The sequence below is a fragment of the Schistocerca americana genome, unplaced genomic scaffold (genome assembly GCF_021461395.2).
Source record: "Schistocerca americana isolate TAMUIC-IGC-003095 unplaced genomic scaffold, iqSchAmer2.1 HiC_scaffold_222, whole genome shotgun sequence".
Lineage (NCBI taxonomy): Eukaryota > Metazoa > Arthropoda > Insecta > Orthoptera > Acrididae > Schistocerca > Schistocerca americana.
Window position 1 is genome coordinate 105,016 of NW_025725931.1, and position 22,055 is coordinate 127,070.

General features: G+C 35.9%; 1 protein-coding gene across 1 annotated transcript in view; it reads right to left on the reverse strand.

Moving 5' to 3' along the window:
* The window catches only part of LOC124575170, a 62,127-nt gene extending 47,183 nt beyond the window's left edge, over window positions 1-14,944 (reverse strand). The window contains exon 1 of the mRNA XM_047131157.1: window positions 14,823-14,944. The gene's annotated coding sequence lies outside the window, so the exon portion shown is untranslated. The remainder of the gene's footprint in view (window positions 1-14,822) is intronic.
* Window positions 14,945-22,055: the final 7,111 nt, after the last annotated feature.

Consider the following 22,055-nt stretch of genomic DNA (forward strand, 5'->3'; position numbering starts at 1 on the left):
AATGCTGCTTACAATTACTGAGCAAAGAAGCCATATCTGTTCCTTCTAGCAAGTCACCATCAACTTGTTGTGTCACTTCTACGATGTATAAATATGTTTCATATTCATTTCCTTTAAAAGTTATAGAAAGGCTGCTCTGGGAAAAGGAGGTGTGGCACGTCTCAGCAGCCAGTGTGCTATGAGCTGATCACAAGCTTTCTCTTCCAGCACTCTCCGCTTGGGAGTCAAGTCAAAGCGTGTGATCTGTTAAGTACATGTGGTCTCAGATCCTGACAGCCTGCCGGGTGAGTTGCAACACCTAAGAACAATGTTTCAATAGTCTGTCTGGCTATTCTGTTAAATAGATATGTAATGCATTCGAATCAAAGTGAGTTCAATTGAGGGATGTGAATGAAGATGCGGAGATACCCACTGCAGTGGTCTTCTTGCTGTACTTTGGCAGAAAGTCTTCAAGAATCGAAAAGATCCTCGAGACACACTATGTGTGTTTCCACCACCAAAATTGAGGAAAAGATATAATCTTGGAAACACCATGGCAGTGTGAGAAGTCTTATACTGGGCAGACGTGTCATACTGTGCTACAACATTATGTTCCACACTATCAACAAACAGTCATGCACCGAACCAACGAGGTGGACTGTCTGAACATGGAGCATCGGATGTCCTATGAGAGATCTAACGCTTTATCTTCAGCGTCATCAGTCTAGGTTTGTACTGTTAAGGAGACCATCCATATCCATACAGCAGATGATCTTATCAACAGTGATTTTGGATTTCAACCAAGCACTACCTGGAATCCAGCATTAGTTGTCATTAAATTAAAACGAGGGAAACAAGAACCTTCAATCCCTGATCTGATGCAATACATTACAGAGTCAATTCAACATTTAACCACAGTACAGTTCAACAGCACCATCACTGCTCATAGTACACATGTGGAAAGCCTCTCTTCGGGTCTCAGCAGGGGGTACTCTGATTGCTAGTTTCATACAACTGTGAGCACCTCTCAGCCATGTCAATTCCTGCTCATGATCTCGATAAACATTGATGCCGTTATGTATCACCAGTCACGTCTTGCAGCAGTGACTACAGCAATACCCATCACCTGATGAAGTCGGACAGCTGCTGTGGGACTTCCACAGTGTTATTCTGTAATAAACCCCGGAACTGTAATTGAAAATCTACGTCTTAAATTTGCCTCACTTATTACAGGCCATACTTGTTTGTTCCACTTTGTACTGCCTCTCGGTATTACCCCTGAATATTTAGTTGATGTAATATGCTCCAGATGTTCAATACTAATCACCAGAAAGTTATGCAAATACCCATTCAGATCTTGATATGATTTCAAAGTGTGGTTACTTGCCATAATGAAAAAGCAAGATACTGAGTTCATGTTTCAGTCTGTTACACAGTTTCAATCTAGCATGAAGTTTCACTGCCACCTTCCTTCAAATGCTAAGAAATGTAAAATTCTTTAGTTCACAAAGTCCAGAAATGCAGTATTCTATGACTACAATATCACTGAGTCAAACTGGAATCAGTCACCTTATATAAGTATGTGGTGTAACAATCTGTGGGGATATGAAATTGAATGATCATACAGACTCAGTCATGGATAAAGCAGTTGGAAGAAAGTGGTTTGTTAATAGAATACTGGGATAATGCAGTCAACATACAAAGGAGATTACTTATGAAACACCCATGCAACCCATCCTAGAATATTGCTCACATGTATGGGACCCATACCAAATAGAACAAGGGATACTTAATGTATATAATAGGCAGCATTGTCACAGGTTTGCCTGACTTGCCAAAGAGCATCTCAGAAATACTGAGAAACCTGAACTGGGAGACACCTGAAGACAGATGGGAGCAATCCCATGAAAGCCATCTAACAAAGTTTTGAGAAACAGAATTAAATCAGGAATCAAGCAACTTATAGCATTACATCCCCGTACACTTCAATCCCATAGAGACCAGTCAGGCTAAAACAGACCACACAGTGACATTAAACAGTCATCCTTCACCTCCTGCCATAAGCAAATGGAATCAGAAGAAACTGTAACAATGAGACGCAGAGTTTTTTTTTTTTTTCACACACACACACACACACACACCCACACACACATCCACACGCACACACCATACCATAGAGAGAGAGAGAGAGAGAGAGAGAGCACAGAATTGCTCCAAGTACATTTAAATTACACATACTCAATGTCAGGTGACAGTAACGAATCTCTGAATAACAATTTATGTTACTCAGTTTCACCTGAGGCTGACACACACATTGTGTCATTCAAATGCTCTGGTGAATATGTTATTAAGGAGGCACTTTTGATTGGTATTGCTGACAGCACATACTGCTATACTGTTATTGACAGTAGACAGCACGACAAGCCTTTATATCAACATTTTTAATGAGAGCTTGGGGTGGTTTCCCGAGGCATATCCAAGTTTACAATTGGAACTGGAATTATTAGAGTATGAGCCAGTTTCCTCTTATATTTCTTCCATGAAGCAAAATAAATTAATTTTCTAAATTTTGCTGTATTTCAACAGGGATGGTAATATGAATAAGAAGATTCCACTACAGTTTTCATCATAATGTAGTCTGCTCTGTGATTTTTATCTTGGCCTACTGACGATTACCGATAATGCGTGCACAGGTAAAAAATTTCATTCTTATTATGAAGAGGGGCTGGTTTGAATTAACTTTGTGAGTTCATGCAGTGGTTAAGAAAAACTCAAAATATTTTAAAATTTGTTTTTTTAATGCATTTCAGTTGCACCTGCAGTTCTTGAATCTGGCACTGAACACATTAAATTAATACATTGTGTTTGATATTCTTGTTTATACTATTATTACAATTCTGCAGTATGCATTTTTGTAGCTGTTACTGTTTGTCATTTTGTTCATAGTGATAGATTTCTAAGATGTATAACAACCGCTGAGGTAAGAAACAAATGGAAAATTACATTTTTTCTGCTTTCTTGAGACATAATTTGGATATATTCTAAAGTTTCCTCTGTCCACTAATAGAAGTGTTCCCAGGTCTGAGCTGCTAGAGATGGCGGCCATGTATGCATGAGGTGTGCTTGCTTGTTTGAATAAACGTATGTGTGTTTTCTTTTCTAAAGAAGGCTTTGGCCAAAAGCTAAATCATAACAGTCTTTTCGTTGTGCTGTCTGCAACTCAATGTGTCATATTTACCGTGAGTAGCAATCTATCCTTTTCTGTATTTTGTAGATAAATTCAATGGTCATTCTTCCCATATCACATTAATGGATGGAATGTAACTGAAATTGCTCTCTGACATGATCTTACAAATTTACAGAGTACAGATAAAAACAAAATTAGCTACTGGAGAAGGGTATATTTTATGTTTTTAATGCTTAAGAAAGGTTTTAATGATTTTGTGGAAAACAATTCACCATTCGTATGTGTTCTTGTCTGTAGTTCATGTCCCTTCTCAGTTGTGGATAGAGAATTTTCAAATAAAAACACGAAACTACATTGAGGGTACTCTGCCACAGCAGTAAAGTTACAAGAAAGGTAAGTATAATAATCACAAGTGGAAAAATCAGAGTGGGAAGGGGTGACAGGGTGACGAGGGGGGGGGGGGGGGGGGGGGGGAGCTCAAAAGCAGCAGGATACATTTAATGCAGTTGGAAGGGAATGAAAGGAAACAAGGGGGATACAGTACAAGAAATGGCCAATCTAGTTTGAGACCATAGGACTATGACAACAAAGCCTATTGATAAGAATGCTGTTAACTGGTGGTGAAACCTTTCCTACCTGCTCTCACCAATACAATTACTTCTCCATGTCCATGGAACAGGCATAATAAAAAAATCTTTTTATTTTACCACGTGCTGTGACTCCTTCCTGTCCCAATCGCACATCGGGTGTCAAATGGATGCTGATATGATATGCCTTTGTGCAAATTGTGGTTAAAAGTTATGTAGTGGATCACTTTGCATTTTTCATAGTTTATGTGCAATATACGTACATAAGATGCATCTAGTGCAAACATAAAAATTAGGCTATGCTACAGATCCATCTGTCACCATAACCTATATTCTGGCTCCACATTCACTGGCTTCGTCAGATCACAAATACCTTATCAACTTCTGCCTAACCTAGACCTCGTGCTACACTACCGATCACTCCGTCACAACAACCAAGATTTCAGGAGGGGGAGGGGGGGGGCGTATCCAGTAACACACTCTTTTAATCTAATATAACTTTTACAGTACTTTTGGGAATTGCATGTATATGCCAAGAAGAGTCTACAGATTTTATTTAGAAAACAAGTTCTTGGAATTTCCAAAGCAGATGTCCAGGACATATAACACAGCTTTTCTTTTTTATTTCTACCAAGTCATACTTTTGAGACTTTCTTTGACAGTCCCCTTGGAGTCACAAAATAATTTTATTGTTTACTTCAGTGTTCCTGTATAGCATCTACAAGTATCTCACTTAGTACTACCTGGTATCTGAATGCAGAAACTTGGCATTTTACCACACTTTACTCATGGTTAACTGTACTGATGTCATCAGTTATTGCGGTACATAGACCCTGTATTCTGTTCTATGTGAATCTTTCATTTTGGATATTCTTGTGTGTCTACATGAACAGGATATTCTCCGGTGTCAGAAAATTTTATAACAACATTATGACCACCAAAGCAGTTATTTTCATAATTTATTTATAGCTGAATGACTAATACAATACAAAACAAAACAGAATCTGTTGTATCAATGGCAATAGTTAACACACTTCTAACAACAAACACAGCAAACATTGGAATACAGCTAAAGGGTCATTCTATACTAAGTCATGCAGGGCCCTGCACCCACTTGTCACAGATGTTTATGAAAATTTATATTTGAATTGTATGCATAAAGACAAGAAAATCTTCCAAGTTTCATCCAACTCTAACAAGTAGTTTCTGAGTTATCACCATTTAAAGTTTTAGGCTAATTGTATTTCTGAGGGTGATTAAGATGAAACTAAAGTGTGCACGCTTTTACAGAATTTGAAGCAAAATCATTAGTTTTGAAGCTAGAGCCTTGAAACTGATCGATCTACAAAATATGATTTATAATGTTCATTCATATTGAAAAACTGTACTAAAACTCAAAATATTGTTAATTTCAAAACTGTGATGTAGACGTAGAAAATTATGAATAGCTAAAATCTCTCTCCAAATAACCCAATACAACCATTTATTTATGAAAACAGCATAAAATTACATTTCAAATGGTGCAAAAAATTGGTGGGGTTCTTAGTTGTAACAATTATATAACAAATTGAAATCAAATTTTGTAATTTACTTTGTAAAATACATGTTTGATACAATAATCAAATATTTGAAGTCAATTCAACTGTGAAAATACCAGATTAACTCAAGTTTTATGTATAAATTATTTTAAAATAAAAGACACACACATTGAGAATTTTACAAAATAGGTTTACTTACATTGGAATACATGAATTGGCAATTACTCGTTTTCAAACAAATCCTTTGTACAAAGAGGTTTCGACAACTTTAATAATTATTCAGTTGAAGTACTATACTACGTTTATATGAAGCTGTATGTACAATACCTACACTTAAATGTCCATTAAGGTTGTTTTTTTTACAATAAAGAATTGAAATTGTTCCATGTTTTGATGGTTTCCTTTTGGGAATTAGCATCAATCTTATATGATCTGTGAGGTGCTATCTCTGGAGGAGCTATTACACATAGAAGATGGGCTGGTGGAACAGGACATCTTTCTTCTTTTTGAGGCCAAAAGAAAATTCCTGCTGGTCCATGAGGGTGCATAAAAAGAATGTCACAGTTCCCTTCTTCTTCATTGAAACCCATAACCATTCCAATCCACCAGTTTTGTTCATAAAAACATGCAACAAAAGAATGTAGCTTAGGTTTAATAGTTGGGACAGTCATAAAAATATTTTGTTTCAACAAAATTTCCAAGTCTGAACTCACTCATTTGGCTGTAATTTCTTCGCAAGAAGTTGGCCTAAAATAATGGAAACTTCACGTGCCCACTATTGTTTAACCCGTTTGAAATCTAGTTTCAAGCACTGTTCCTTTAGTTTCAATTTCTTCTTCCTTTAAACAGAATATTTTTGAGAATAAACTTTAACAGAAATTTTACATTTGTTCAGTGTATATAATCAGCTCACTTTGCCTACTGCTCAGCAAGATTTTTTTGTAACAGTTCTCTTGACTGTTCCCCCGATCCCATCGCATGTTGTTTTACTGTGACTCATAGCATGAAATGACCAGCTTGTGATTAATTTAAAATCTTTATAATGAAAACATAAATTTATCATGCTTTTGAAGTTTTTATACTGAGCACTGCAACCATCCATAAAATACTCAATTTGGTCAGCGTCAGGCACGTTTTGTTTTATGAAATCTATGGTTTTTTCTTGTACTGAATAAACAAATGGTGCATCATGCTTTAGATCATCTGAAATGAAACACAATGATGTTTCTTTTATGGTGGAATCTTCATTTTTAGAAAAAAAATCACTACTGGATGAACTGAGCAGCTCAAGTGGCCCCAATGGTAGGATTGCACTTCATTTTGCAGAAGGAAGTTATAGTTTTCGGCAAAATCCATAAGAACTAAAACCGCATTAAATGCCAAATTTTCTTTCCTCTGCTTCATGTAAGAGTTTTGAGTTTTTATGACATAATAATGAGGTATCAGGGACTCAATTTTTTTATAGTAAAATCAGTAAACTCCTTGCATGGTGGTAGCATTGTTTGTAAAGTCATTCTGCCATCACTTGAAACCCACTGCGAAAATTTAATGTCTTCATCTTCATCATAGTCTTCTAGTATTTCTCTTAGATGTTGCTACAGTGATTCACTTGTTTTCGGGCACACATCACAACGTCTTAACCTACAGTCCCTGTTTTGTCTATCACAAAACAATTTGTCCATCATGGTGTGTATTGATTCTTGATCATGCTGGTTCAGAGCATTTGCTAGAAGCTCAATGTTTTGGTGGTACAAGCAAACACATACACTGTGAGTTCCAGGTGAACCAGCAAGTACACACCATTTCAGTCTTAAGGAGCAAAATTTGGAAAATCCAATTTTAATATTTGAGTGTTTTTCTTTAAACACAATAAACAGTTCCTTTGAGTTGCATAAAAGAATTATTTTCTACTTGTAACTATTTTTTTGTATACTAACTTTGTTTTTAGCACCTGGCAACAAGAAAGAAAATTCGTCATCTTCATAAAACAGTTGGACAAGGTTTATTGTTTCTTAGGGAAGGATTCTGCCATGTTTGGGTTCTGTCAAAGCCAAAACACCTTTCTCGTTTGCAAGCATTCTGGCTTTTCGCAATAAATATTCTGGTACATTATATTTTTCCACAAGTTTTCTGCAAGACTAAGACTTTGGAGTGATTGTTAATATCTGTATTTTTTTCCCATGTGGTAAAGTTTGTCTACACTTTTCCCTTTATAGCATCCACTAAATGATCAAGATTCTCAAATTTTTTTTCTTCAATTCATTACCTTTAGTTGCACTGTCAGATTCACTTGAATTTTTGTATTCTTATACTTTCAAAACAAATAACAACTTTTTTAACTTGGTCTTTTGCCTTTTTAAACTTCTTTTTAGCATATTTTTTCTTCGATTAGGTAGATAATGACTGACGTTTAAGTGGTGTCACACCCAACCCTAAAAGCATTTTGTTCAACTTTTCTCTTTCTACTACTCTTTTTGCAGTGGTTAATTCACTCTCATTTGCTTCATCACTTTCAAGTAGAGCAATATCTTGAAAAGTAGACATTGCCTCATTCAACAGTTTTCTACATGAGGGGAGGGAGGGAGGGTTTCACGTCGTGACTTCAATTGCATGTCTTGACGAAGACAACCGGCAGACTGCTGAATTTTTCATGTGCGTACTTGCATAGTAGTACTGCCTTATCTGAACTTCAACACACTTTTGACTCCAAAAATGTTGTATGTTTCTTGACTAACTTCAGCTAAATAAAACAAGAAAAACATAAATAAAATTACAACCCAACTACAGTAAAATCTTTGCCCCAATTTAAAAATATATAACAAAAAATGTACTAATAAATTACTGTTTTCATTTGCTGATCTTTCAAATTATAGTTTTAAAACCTTTTACTTCTATATAACCTTTTTGAACTTTAAACCGCCGTTCCATATATTTTGAATAGATAAAACTTGTTTTGACCTCAATATAAGATAAAATTGTTACAACTTGGAACCCCCAGCAATTTTTTTTGCACCATTTAAAAGGTAATTTTATGCCGTTTTCAAAAATATATCGTTGTATTGAGTTATTTGGAGAGATTTTAGCTATTCATAATTTTCTACGCCTACGACACAATTTTGAAATTAACAATATTTTGAGTTACAGTACAGTTTTTCGATATGAATGAACATTATAAATCGGAATTTTGTAGATCTAACAGTTTCAGTGTTTAATTTAGAACAAACCAGTGAAAATTTCAAGGCTCTTGATTCAAACCTAACAATTTTGCTTCAAATCCTGTAAAAGCATGCACACTTTAGTTACATCTTAATTGTCCTCAGAAATACAATTAGCCTAAAACTTTAACTGGTGATAACTCAGAAACTGCTTGTTAGAATTCGATGAAACTTTGGATATTTTCTTATCTTCATGTATACATTTCACATATAAGTTTTGGAACAAGTTCAAAAGCCTTGGGTTTTATATCTACTTTTTGCTGGATGATTGTGTGTGGAATGATCCTAAACTATAATCTATCCTTTTCCTTATTTTGTTGATATTTCAACCTGACTTTAACTTATCTTCATCGAAAGAGTGCAAGGAAGGACTGGAACTTAAGATTTAAGAGGACAAAGATGGGGAAGGAAGTTTGCTACGTCCTTGGAAATGTCTCAGTGTTCACTTCAATTGACGAAGGAAAGATAAATCTGGATGAATCGACTGGGTTTTGATTGTCATTCTTCCCAAGTATGAGCCCAGTACTTTCACCACTGTCAATTCAAACTTTTTTTTCTCTTCACATTACTGAGACAAATTGTGTGTAATAGTACCACAGAATATTCAACAGTTTTCCAGTGAAAAGTGTTTGCAGGAGTCAGGTTTCTGGGGATGAATAGCATTTTAAAATCCAGTAATGTGTTGTTCTGTATGCAAAATATTTTACAGCTAGTTGCATTATAATTGGTTATATTTACATTTTGATACAAATGTGGTTCAACGGTATACTTCAAACATGGCATTCTTCAAAAACGTACATAGCTGATAGCAGGAGGTTGTTATGTACTGAATGAAAAATTCAGCTCCTCTCAATACTGTTTTTTGGCGAATCTCACAGGTTGTTATTTTAAACATCAGTGTTGCCTTCCATATACATTACATTGCACAGGCAAACAAAGTTGACACTCGGCGCGACGGTTGATAGGAGCGACTGCAAAGGCATTTCCCATTTACAACCGCTCCCACTGGCCAGCACGCCGAGTGTCAACTTAGCACGATTAATACATGAAAATATAATCCAATTCTGTGATCAAGAAGAAAGATCTCGTAATAAAACATGGGAATCTCTCTAACTTACAAGTGCTGAATTACACAGTTTTCTGACATGGAAAATGATTTAGATAAGAGTTACGGGTCATTCCATGTCAAGTCACCCAGGCCTTGACACCAACCATGTCAGATTTTGATGAAACTTGGTACAATTACTTCTTTTATCATCCTGAAAGCACTTGTAAAATTTTTTTGCTCTATCTCTTATAGTTTTTTTTACAAATTTTTAAAGTTTTTAGATTTGGCTTTGTTTCAGCAGTCGGAAATTGTAACTTAAACGTGTCCTCACAACTAAAAAAATTTGTATATTAAAGAATACCCAAGATATCAGTATGAAATTTTGGAATAAGTTTGTGTATTATATCTAATGTCAAAAAAATTACCATAAAGATATATTAAATTCTTCCAATTAAAAAAAATTTATAAGTGTGTTTTTTTTTTTTTTTTTTTTTTTTTTTTTTTTTTTTTTTTTTTTTTTTTTTTTTTTAGCTAACGGATGTTTAGTTTTACAAAAACTGCAATATCTAGAGTCTCAGACCTGATAGAAAGCTCAAATTTGTTTTAAAATACTCTTAATTGTATAGGCTATTAGATAAAAGAAAATTATGTTGGCTTTTTAACCTGTTTAATAGTTATCTAATTTTTAAAATAATATTAATTATATTTTAAAAATAATAAATGCCAAGTGACTTAGACACCGAAAATAAGTTTTTGTCTTCTTGGAGTAACAATGTACACTTGGATTTTGTATTGTTACTCCTGTGTTTTGAAGTAAAAAATTATTACAGTGTTAAATAGTGCTTGGATAGTATTTTATTAAGTTTATTCGAACTCTCAGTAAGTACTGTTGCTTAGTTTACAGAGATTCTTTTCCAATATCCTATAAAAGTAACCAGAACAGTAATCAGACCAAAAGTGAAATCAGTATGTCAGATATTCAAACCTGTAGTGTAGGGTTATTTAAAAAATCTGACTGTTTCCAAACAACCTACACACCTTCAAAAAAGTTACAACCGGTATCAGAATTGAGTGAGGAAGAAAAAGATTTGATCCACTTACGATCTGGAATTAATCTGTGTGAATTTAAGAATATACGTTCACACCACAGCTACTACTTTTTAAATGTTTTTGAAAAGTATCAAACAACATTTGTAGACCCACTAAAAAAAAACAAAAAGCCCATCAAAAAATTGTTGAGAAGTGTAGGCTTGGATCTTTCTAAACAATTACTGACAAAAAATATTAGCATAAAACCTGGACAAAAGCTTTGCTTAACATGCCGTAACTTTTGTGAGGAAAAATTAAGAGTTGAAGCCAATGAAAGTGAAACAGATGATGAAGTCATGGTTGAATTAGAATCATTGGAATCCAGAAACGAATCCCTCGTACAAACAAACATTGCTCTTGATTATTTAGGTTTAACACCGATAAAGCTTCATGGCTTGTCAGAACAAAGTAAAGGGTCTTATTTTAAAAGGAAGGTTAGCAGTATTGAAAAGACTGCAAAAAAGGCGGTTTCAAAAGCATTAAAATATGATGCACCAAGTTCTGATGATGACGAAGAAGATAAAAGTGTGGTTGAGAAAGCAAAGGATTTTGATGTAATGATTTCTCTTATGAAAGAGAAGATTTCATCTGTTGGGAGGTCTCGAAAAATCCAGATTCTGACCTTGGCTCCAGATTCTTGGACTCGAAATAAAGTGATGAAAGAATTTAATGTAAGTGAGTACATGGTGCGACAAGCTAAAAAGCTAAAATCTGAAAAGGGTATTTTGGAAACTCCTGGTCCAAAAAAAGGTAAAACTCTTTCTGAAAATACAGTAAGACTTGTAACAGATTTTTATGAAAAGGATGAAAGTTCCAGAGTCCTACCTGGAACAAAAGACAAAGTAAGTGTTCAAAAAAATGTGTACATGCAAAAAAGACTCATTTTGTGTAACTTGAGAGAACTCTATTATTCTTTCAAATGGGAGAATCCCGAGGTAAAAGTAGGATTTTCAAAATTTTGTTTCTTGAGGCCTAAATGGTGTATCCTTGCTGGTGCTGCAGGCCCACACACTGTATGTGTATGCAGTATCCACCAGAATGTTAAACTATTACTAGATGCTGTGAAAATTGAAGAATCTTATAAAGACCTAATTAAGATGCTTGTGTGCAACACAGAAAACCAAAACTGCATGCTACATCATTGCAACAGCTGTCCTGCAAAGACTGCACTAACAGAGTGCTTCACTGAAAAACTAAGTGAAGATTAAGATTTAGAAGAAGAAATTGTAATCAGTCAGTGGGTTAACACAGACAGGGCAGAAATGATCAAACAGTCTATCAGTGTTGAAGACTACATTTCTTTATTGGTTAGGTCATTGGAAAAGCTCACCCCACACTCGTTTATAGCAAAATCCCAATCAGCAGCCTTTAAAAGATTGAAAGAAGACCCACCACCCAAAACAGCAATTATTGTGATGGATTTCAGTGAAAATTATTCCTTTGTTATACAAAATGAGATCCAAAGTTACCACTGGAATAGAGGTGGTTGTACTTACACCCAGATGGAGTTTTTTCTAAGAAATGAGGAAAACAATGTTTTTGTTTCCAACCACTGTTTTATTAGTGATGACCAAGAACATGACACTGGTTTTGTTAACTTTGTACAAAAAGAAATTACAAAGTGGCTGTCATTACATCATACTGACATTGACTCAGTTCACTACTTTACAGATGGTTGTGCTGGGCAGTACAAAAATAGAAACAGTTTTAAAAATTTGACTGAACACTTGAGAGACTTTAATTTGAAGGCCCAACACTCTTTTTTTGCAACAAGTCATGGGAAGTCAATTTGTGATGGCCTAGGAGGAACTATTAAAAGAATTTTAAGGAAAGCCAGTCTACAGCTTTCAGACAAAGAACAAATAATGACAGCAATCGATGTTTATAAGTTTTGTGAAAAAAGTATTGAAAACATTCATTTTCACTTTATTGACAAAAAAGAAGCTGATTTGCTACGGTTTAAACTAGAAAAACGTTTTTCAGCAACCCGAACCTTTCCTGGAACTAGAAGTTTTCATAACTTCAAACCACTTCCAACAAACAACCTTGAAATTAGAAGGACTACAGATAGTGTAAAACCCTCCTTAGTCTTTTCTTTCCATTCTCCTTCTGATTGGGTTCGTGTTGAAGCATCCATAAATTGCTATGTGGCTGCAAATTATGATGGTAACTGGTACTTTGGACTGGTAAAAACAATATTCAATGATGAAGAAGATGCAGGAATTCTATTTCTACATCCTTCAGGACCCGCTGCATCATTTTATTGGCCTGAAAGAGAAGATTCCTGCATAGTGCCTTTGGAGCACATAGTCTGTGTAGTAGACGCACCTCAATCAAGCGGCACTGGGAGAATGTATTACTTCAAAAAAGACTGTATCAAAAGAACTGAAAGCTCTTGGATGAAGTGGAAAAACAGTTTGAATCAGCATTAATGTTTGTTAAAAAGACAAAATTACTCAAAAAATTCAATGTTTCAAGCAATCAGTTGGGTTATACATAAGTGTCGTAAGTAAACTATCTTTGTACATAATTCTAATGTAATCTACTATAATTAATAAACATGTTAAAAAGCCATCATTATTTTTGTTTTATCAAGTAGCCTATATGTTTAAGAGTAAATTACAACAAATTTGAGCATTCTATCAGGTCTGAGACTCGAGATATTGCAATTCCTATAAAACAAAACATCCGTTAAAAAAAAGAAAAAAAATACATATATATATTTTTTTCATAGAAAATATTAATATATTTTAATAGCATCATTTTTATCTTCAAATATGTATAATAAATAAACTTGCTGCAAAAATTCATGATGTTATCTAAAAGAGTTTTTAAGATAAGCAAATTTAAAGTTTTGAATACAAATTAAACTGACCATTTCCGAAGGTTCAGAAAATGCAAAACATAAAAACTTTAAAAATTTATAAAAAAAAACAATAAGAGATACAGCAAAAAAAAAAAATTGCAGGTGTTGTCAGGATGGTATTAGAACCATTTCAGCCAAATTTCATGAAAATCTAAGGAGGTGGGTGTAAAATTTATTTTTTATTGGGTGATTTGATATGGAATGACCCTTACTCAAAAATGTTTCTCTTGAGGAAATAATCTTAAACAGGTGACATTAATAAATTGAATAAAACTTTCCAGTCTTGTTCATCTACAAATTCAAACTGGAATCACATTGTCTGGACTGTAAATCTATGGAACAATCATCTTTTCACAATTCATCTGATGTACTAAAAAAAAAAAGTTATGTTGTCTGATGTAACTATAATTACATATCTACGCAGACAGACTTGAGTAAAAGGAATAGAATCTCGTAAAGACTTATTTATATACATTGCATAAGAATCGTCCTTAACCTTTAAAAACATTATTTAAAAGTTGCCATTATCACAGAAAAATTTAGATAATGCATCATCTCAACTTCCTGGCACTGTGCAAGGCCTACTATGATTTTTATTCATGATATGTGTAACAAGGCAATTCTGGAATACTTCTAGTGAATCTTCATATATTTTTGTGTCATTTGTACAAGTAAAACTACATTACGCAAGCTGTATATGAGGAATCAGAGAGGATTGCTTCAGCGAAATAATATTGTTTTCCCATGAAGAGCTGAAGATTTTTTTTCCGAATAAAAATATTCTTCCGTCATATGAACGATTCTTGCTAGTTACCACCAGCAGTGTCAGTGGTAATTTGGTAAGCAATTCCGTATAAAGTATTAATTTTGTCGGCACCCGTAATAAAAACTATTTATATTTCGGTATATAACAGCAAAATTCAAACATCTATGAATAAGCGTAACTGCTTACTGAGGTGCCGTATATTGTTATTACCTCTGTAAATTGGAAGTCACATGAATACACGTAAAAAGTGTATTGTTTTTCTTTTCTTTTTTGCATTTATACAGACTCTACATAGATTAATAACTTCTAAACACAGTATTACAGATGCGTGTAGACAGCACAGTAAACAGTGCCTCTAGCCTAAAACAGTAACACCCGCAGTGACAGATGTTTGTTATGTTCCAGCACGACAGTAGTCTTCCATTTAAAACTAATTTCACACCCTTTTTCCTCATACTGCATTTACTCATTTGTGTCTGTTCTGTTCCTGACAGAACGTATTGCTAATGGATTCGTACTTGTTTCGTCGATAAATATATATACTCACATTTCACGTTTAACAAATGAACAGTTCAGAACCAAGCTATTGTTAGATACTAAAATAAAACAAGAGCCAATAATCAGCCAGGTTATTTTCCTTTCGAATTTGACGCACAATTTAAATTTCGTATGCGCGGCAGGAAATCATCAAAGATACGCAAGAAAATAGGAAATTGACTCAGATGTTTCAATAACAAAGAAGCATCTGCAAGCAATGATTTGACTACGCACAAGAACATTCCCACCCATTTCCCATCACATTTAGTTCCAGGTACTTGTTTCTATAGATTATATGTCTCTTTGTACGGGTGACTACGACCAAGATTAATTATACATGCAAGATGTCACTGAGTATGGATTGCGAGATCGGCATGTAATTTAGAGAAAAAGATAACCATTGCTTATATTGTGGATGGTTTGTAGGAAACGTAATTTAAGTACTGTAAAAATTACAACAAATACATTATCAGTGCCTACATCAACGACCAAAAAAGTGCTAAAATTTCATAAGAGTGTTACGTCTATAAAGCCGGGTTCACACACGCAACGAAAATTGGCACACTAACAGACCGATCAATGAAACTTCCATAGGAACTGTATAGTTATAAATCAAATAAATTACAGCCTACTTAAAAAACTTACTACTTTTAAGTTTATTTAGAAAAAAGACAGCAAGCATTTTCTTTAAAATACCTGCGAGATACTTGTGTCAGCATGATAAAAGTAATGCTACTACTGCTCTTAAATTGATCATTATATACTATATGGTAAGCTGGCATGGCAACAAAATAATGTAGATTATGAGTTATTTTGTATTCCCTATGGTGAGGACCAAGCAACTCTGCCATCATGATTTTCTTTCTCTCCCTTTTTTAATGGTATCTGCCCTGAGCCACGGTACGTAGTTTAACAGGAACGTAATATTAATGGTCTGCATGCAGGATTGCTGGTAGTTCAATGCTTTGCTGGTGCAGTTACTTTATGTGATGAAACTGAATGATGTTTTTGTTATATGATATGTATGAGTATGTATGAGTTGTTGTTGTTGTGATCTTCAGTGTACGAATAAGCAAGTATTATTCAGATATTAGTGAAAAGTGATTTGCAGTTTCACTGCCGCTCATTTAATTCTATAAATGATGGAAAACAACGCGATACTGGCCATGCATTAACATTCTCGTAATGGCAACTTCAATGCTCTTAAATGGATGCCAAGCGGATTTGAGGAAGGGAGTAACAAGTTTTCTGGTGGTAGTATAATTAAAGATTGAGTGTACCATTAATAAAGGAAATCACCAATTGTGTTACAGTGCCTTTTGCTCCATGAAGCGTAACTCCAAAATTCATCATAGAATAATTTTAATATTTCATCTTATTTACTTAGTGGGGGCTGAAAGATTAAAATATTAGTTTTTAAATGAGTTTTAGGTCATTGCCAGTAACATCCAGTGTCACAGAAGAACCCTGAAATCATGCCTTTGGGAATGTGGTATAAAACTGGGGACGATGACAGATAATCACAAGATGTCAAATATCAAAGTGTCACTTCTAGCTTTATTAGAGCCAGGATTGCGCCTATAAAATGAGTATCGTATTTTGAATAGCTATTAAACCCCACTTCAACAAGTATTCGATACTGACCTTTGGTATTCTACAGCAATTCACGAATGAATCTTTAGCTACAGATGGAAAATCTACTACAAATTTGTTTGATGCAATTGTGTTATCTCTTCTGCGGGCGCATTTTTTGTAGCTACTAAGCGAAGTCATTTTTTTTTTGTATCATGTTATATTTGTGATTAACTAACTATATTTATTTTTTGTTAATTTTATTTTTGTGATTTAGGACCAAAAACTGGTGATATGTATACCTTCCACAGATTTTTGTGAGCTGTTATTTCATTGATAAGTGTATTTCCCACTCTAGAGACGAAGCAGTTTTTTCCAAATTCACAAGTGACAATAGTGCTGATCTCATAACAAACAGAAAGTAGTAGTTGTAGCAGTTTTATGCACCTGGTACAGTGTACTATTACAAGATTACAGGTATGTCCCCAGTAAGGTATGTTCAAAAAAGACTTGTAAAACCACTAAGTTGGTGGTAAGTATGCTACCCAACGTTCACAAAAGACATATTAATTTTGTGTTAAATATATTTCCCAACAAGTGTATATTTCACAACAAACAGAAACCAGAGCTGATGCAGCAAACTACCACCAGATGTCAGGGGGCACAGAAGTGGTACGCCATATTCCCATAAATGCTGTATTGAAATACATTAGTGATAAATATATTCACCACAGCCCACAAAAAGTTTATTTCAGTATAAAATCCAGCTCCAAATCCAGTATGTATGTTTTCCCTTTTATAGGATTTTTGGCTCGGTTCTAATCCCATAACTTGAATTACCAATGCCCATACAGATATACTCAACTGAAGTAATACTGAAAAACAGTGCCACTAAACTTTGATGGGAGCGTGTTGAAGCAGCAATACATGACACCAGTATCAGAGGGTGAAGGTCATATATGGACTTCTAGTAAGACAGCCTTGTTCCACTGCAGGCTACTTGGAGCACAAAAGTTTATGAACCCATCATCTCGGTTTCTTATTAGGTGATTTAAAGTCTGCCATACTTGTTTTGGTTTTGTTCAGAACAGAGGTTGTTTTCCTACCATTGTCACTGAATATGACTTTGTGTGTGTATTGCACATCCTAAAATGCGTTGTGATGTGTTTCTCACGTTCTTCCTGATGTTTGCTCACATACATAATGTTGGGAGGATTAAATGAGTCCATATTTGCTTTTGTCTGATGTTAAACAGACGCTAATTTTGCTGCGTGGTATTCTGTGGACATTTGTTCTTGCCTATGAATCTGTGTAAGAACTGCTGACTTTAAATGTGCTGTAAGTATATTGCTTGCATACTACTTTATTTTTGTTTGGATCCATTTTTCTTACTTTCTTGCGTTTAATAGATAACTCATTGACAGAACTGCTGTTCAACTTTATTACATCGTGCCATGGAATGAATACGTATTTAAGCTTTGAATGGAGTTGCTTTTTACCACAGATTGTAGTATTAGTGACATAGCATGTAGTTATTATGCCAGTCACCATTATGCAGCAAAAATATACTAAATTGAAGTGCATGTTTTACATGGGATTTTGTTACATAGTGTGAACGTACTTCCACCTTATTGAATGATACTGCTTTCAGTAAACTCGAGCTATACAGAATTCACTAGTAAATCCAGCGATGAAAGCATGAGGGTGTGTTATTAGCTTTTAAATTTTCATTGGAGTGGTAAGAAGATTGTAGTACATTGATTTCTGCTAAAATGTATTGTTTCTAGTAGCAGTTGATTGATGAAAGGAGGAAGTACAAACATGTTCTGGGAAAATCAGGAATACAGAAATACAAGTCGCCGAGGAATGAAATAAATAGGAAGTGCAGGGAAGCTAAGACGAAATGGCTGCAGGAAAAATGTGAAGACATGGAAAAAGATATGATTGTCGGAAGGACAGACTCAGCATACAGGAAAGTCAAAACAACTTTTGGTGACATTAAAAGCAACGGTAGTAACATTAAGAGTGCAATGGGAATTCCACTGTTAAATGCAGAGGAGAGAGCAGATAGGTGGAAAGAATACATTGAAAGCCTCTACGAGGGTGAAGATTTGTCTGATGTGATAGAAGAAGAAACAGGAGTCGATTTAGAAGAGATAGGGGATCCAGTATTAGAACCGGAATTTAAAAGAGCTTTGGAGGACTTACGGTCAAATAAGGCAGAAGGGATAGATAACATTCCATCAGAATTTCTAAAATCATTGGGGGAAGTGGCAACAAAACGACTATTCACGTTGGTGTGTAGAATATATGAGTCTGGCGATATACCATCTGACTTTCGGAAAAGCATCATCCACACAATTCCGAAGATGGCAAGAGCTGACATGTGCGAGAATTATCGCACAATCAGCTTAACAGCTCATGCATCGAAGCTGCTTACAAGAATAATATACAGGAGAATGGAAAAGAAAATTGAGAATGCGCTAGGTGACGATCAGTTTGGCTTTAGGAAAAGTAGAGGGACGAGAGAGGCAATTCTGACGTTAAGGCTAATAATGGAAGCAAGGCTAAAGAAAAATGAAGACACTCTCATAGGATTTGTCGACCTGGAAAAATCCTTCGACAATATAAAATGGTGCAAGCTGTTCGAGATTCTGAAAAAGTAGGGGTAAGCTATTGGGAGAGACGGGTCATATACAATATGTACAACAACCAAGAGGGAATAATAAGAGTGGACGATCAAGAACGAAGTGCTCGTATTAAGAAGGGTGTAAGACAAGGCTGTAGCCTTTCGCCCCTACTCTTCAATCTGTACAACGAGGAAGCAATGACGGAAATAAAAGAAAGGTTCAGGAGTGGAATTAAAATACAAGGTGAAAGGATATCAATGATACAATTCGCTGATGACATTGCTATCCTGAGTGAAAGTGAAGAAGAATTAAATAATCTGCTGAATGGAATGAACAGTCTAATGAGTACACAGTATGGTTTGAGAGTAAATCGGAGAAAGACGAAGGTAATGAGAAGTAGTAGAAATGGGAACAGCGAGAAATTTAACATCAGGATTGAGGGTCACGAAGTCAATGAAGTTAAGGAATTCTGCTACCTAGGCAGTAAAATAACCAATGATAGATGGAGCAAGGAGGACATCAAAAGCTGACTCGCTACGGCAAAAAAGGCATTTCTGGCCAAGAGAAGTCTACTAATATCAAATACCGGCCTTAATTTGAGGAAGAAATTTCTGAGGATGTATGTCTGGAGTACAGCATTGTATGGTAGTGAAACATGGACTGTGGGAAAACCGAAACAGAAGAGAATCGAAGCATTTGAGATGTGGTGCTATAGACGAATGTTGAAAATTAGGTGGACTGATAAGGTAAGGAATGAGGAGGTTCTACACAGAATCGGAGAGGAAAGGAATATGTGGAAAACACTGATAAGGAGAAGGGACAGGATGATAGGACATCTGCTAAGACATAAGGAAGTGACTTCCATGGTACTAGAGGGAGCTGTAGAGGGCAAAAACTGTAGAGGAAGGCAGAGATTGGAATACGTCAAGCAAATAATTGAGGACGTAGGTTGCAAGTGCTACTCTGAGATGAAAAGGTTAGCACAGGAAAGGAATTCGTGGCGGGCCACATCAAACCAGTCAGTAGACTGATGACCAAAAGAAAAAAAAAAGCTGTTACTAAAATGTGAACACACTTGCATAACTACTGTTGCATTTTTAGCATTTGGAAGGAAGACTGCCTTAGTCAAGAGTATAAAGCATACTCAGTGGTACAAAAAACACCATTGAAAACAGAAATGCATACTCATTCTTAGCAAAATATAATAAAATTCAATAGTAATTCTATCATAAGACAGTACCTCATCAACAAACAAAATCTGCAGTTGCCAAAGATTGCTTGCCTACAGGGGACTCAATGAAGTATGTGAACAATAGAAAAGACATTAGCTGCATTGTCAATCTATCACAGGGGTTGCACTACACATTGTCATTTAGTGATTGTGTTCTGAAGCAGACTATTGACAGACGAGAAACAACAGAGATAATGATGACACCCTAAGCAGAGGTTGGGAACCAGTGTTGAGCATTGCCTGAGGGCCATTTCCACGTTCGAAGGTTCCTACAGAAGCATTGAGGAACTGGACATTGCACCCAGGCTTTGGAAATCCTGTGCCTCCACCACTCCACCTTAAGTAGAGTGCAATTGCATAGTGTCGGAAGGGATGGGGAGCAATCACTGTATAAGAGAGATCGGATGTGCTGAAGATGCCCATTCTACAGGAATCACCTAAAGAAGATGACAATGTGTGCTGACAAAGTATCACTTTACAGAGAGGACTGCTCCCAGCTGGACACAGTACAAACAGTCAATTCACCAGGAAACTTTAGATCACATACCACATTCCTCTATCAGGAATAGATGTATCAGAGACTTAAGAAGCTGAATAAGCCTCGACACAGGAAAGAGCATCTGCACAGTTTTCTCGCCTTCCTGATGAGGTGCCATGACTATAACATAATACCAACATTTGCAAGGATCACACATCATCTAAAACCTGCAACCTCCCAATGGATCACAAGAAGAGCTAGTCTGGCCCTAATAAGGGAAAGGATCTGATACACATGTCGCCAAGTGGACACACCTAAGGAACTACTGACACTCCACTCACAGATGACTTGTCTATTCTCACCTGATTATTGGGAGTGGACTGATACTGGCTCTTGGGCTCATGCAGAACTATCTTGATGCAGTGCTACTACCGAACAAGTCTCCAAGTTCTAGTGTCTGGCAACAAGAGAGCAAAAGCCTCAAGAAGGGCAAAGAAAAACCGTAATCAGCTTCACAGGAAAGAGACTGACAATGTGACAAAATCAGTCCTGTAAAATGGACTCAACTTCGCACTGACACTGACTGCTACACCTGTTGCGTATTTCATCAGTGGTATAGACCAAGTAAATTCCATCCTCCCCAGCGATGATGTGGAAGAGGAGTCACTGTAAGGGAGAGCTGACCACCATAGTGAAGAAGAAGACCACTGATCTTCTATGATAGTCCCTGCCCAAGGAAATCGTCAAGAAACTTCGGGCACGAGCTGCTGCACCACCAAGATTCCATGGCTTACCAAATGTTCATAAAGCAGATGTTCCTCTATGTCCAATTGTGAGCAACATAGGCATAGCTATGTATCAATTCCGCAAACATCTAAGCAGCAGTATTAAGCCCCTACATCGGTAAATATCGCCACCCCATCAGGAACTCTGTACATTTAATTCAATGGGTGCAAGTAGTATGGCCCTGATGTGATCTTCCTCTTCATCAGAGTGCTGTTTGCCGATTTTCTCGAGTTGATCAGGGAGAAATTCAACCCGGAAATGACTAAGCTTTTCGAATTTGTTCTCACATCACCATTCTTTCTCTTCAGTGACGAAACGGGTGGCGTTGCCATGGGGTGCCTTCTGTCACTGCTCGTGGTAAACTTGTTTATGAAGGATTTTGAAGAGAAAACTTTGGGAACAGCTGCAATGAAGCCTAAGATACGTTGATGGCACGTTTGTGGTGTGTCCACATGGGAGTGAAAAACGTCTACAACTACATACATACTCCACAAGCCACTGTACAGTGCATGGTGAAGGGCACACTTTACCACAATTAGTAGTTTC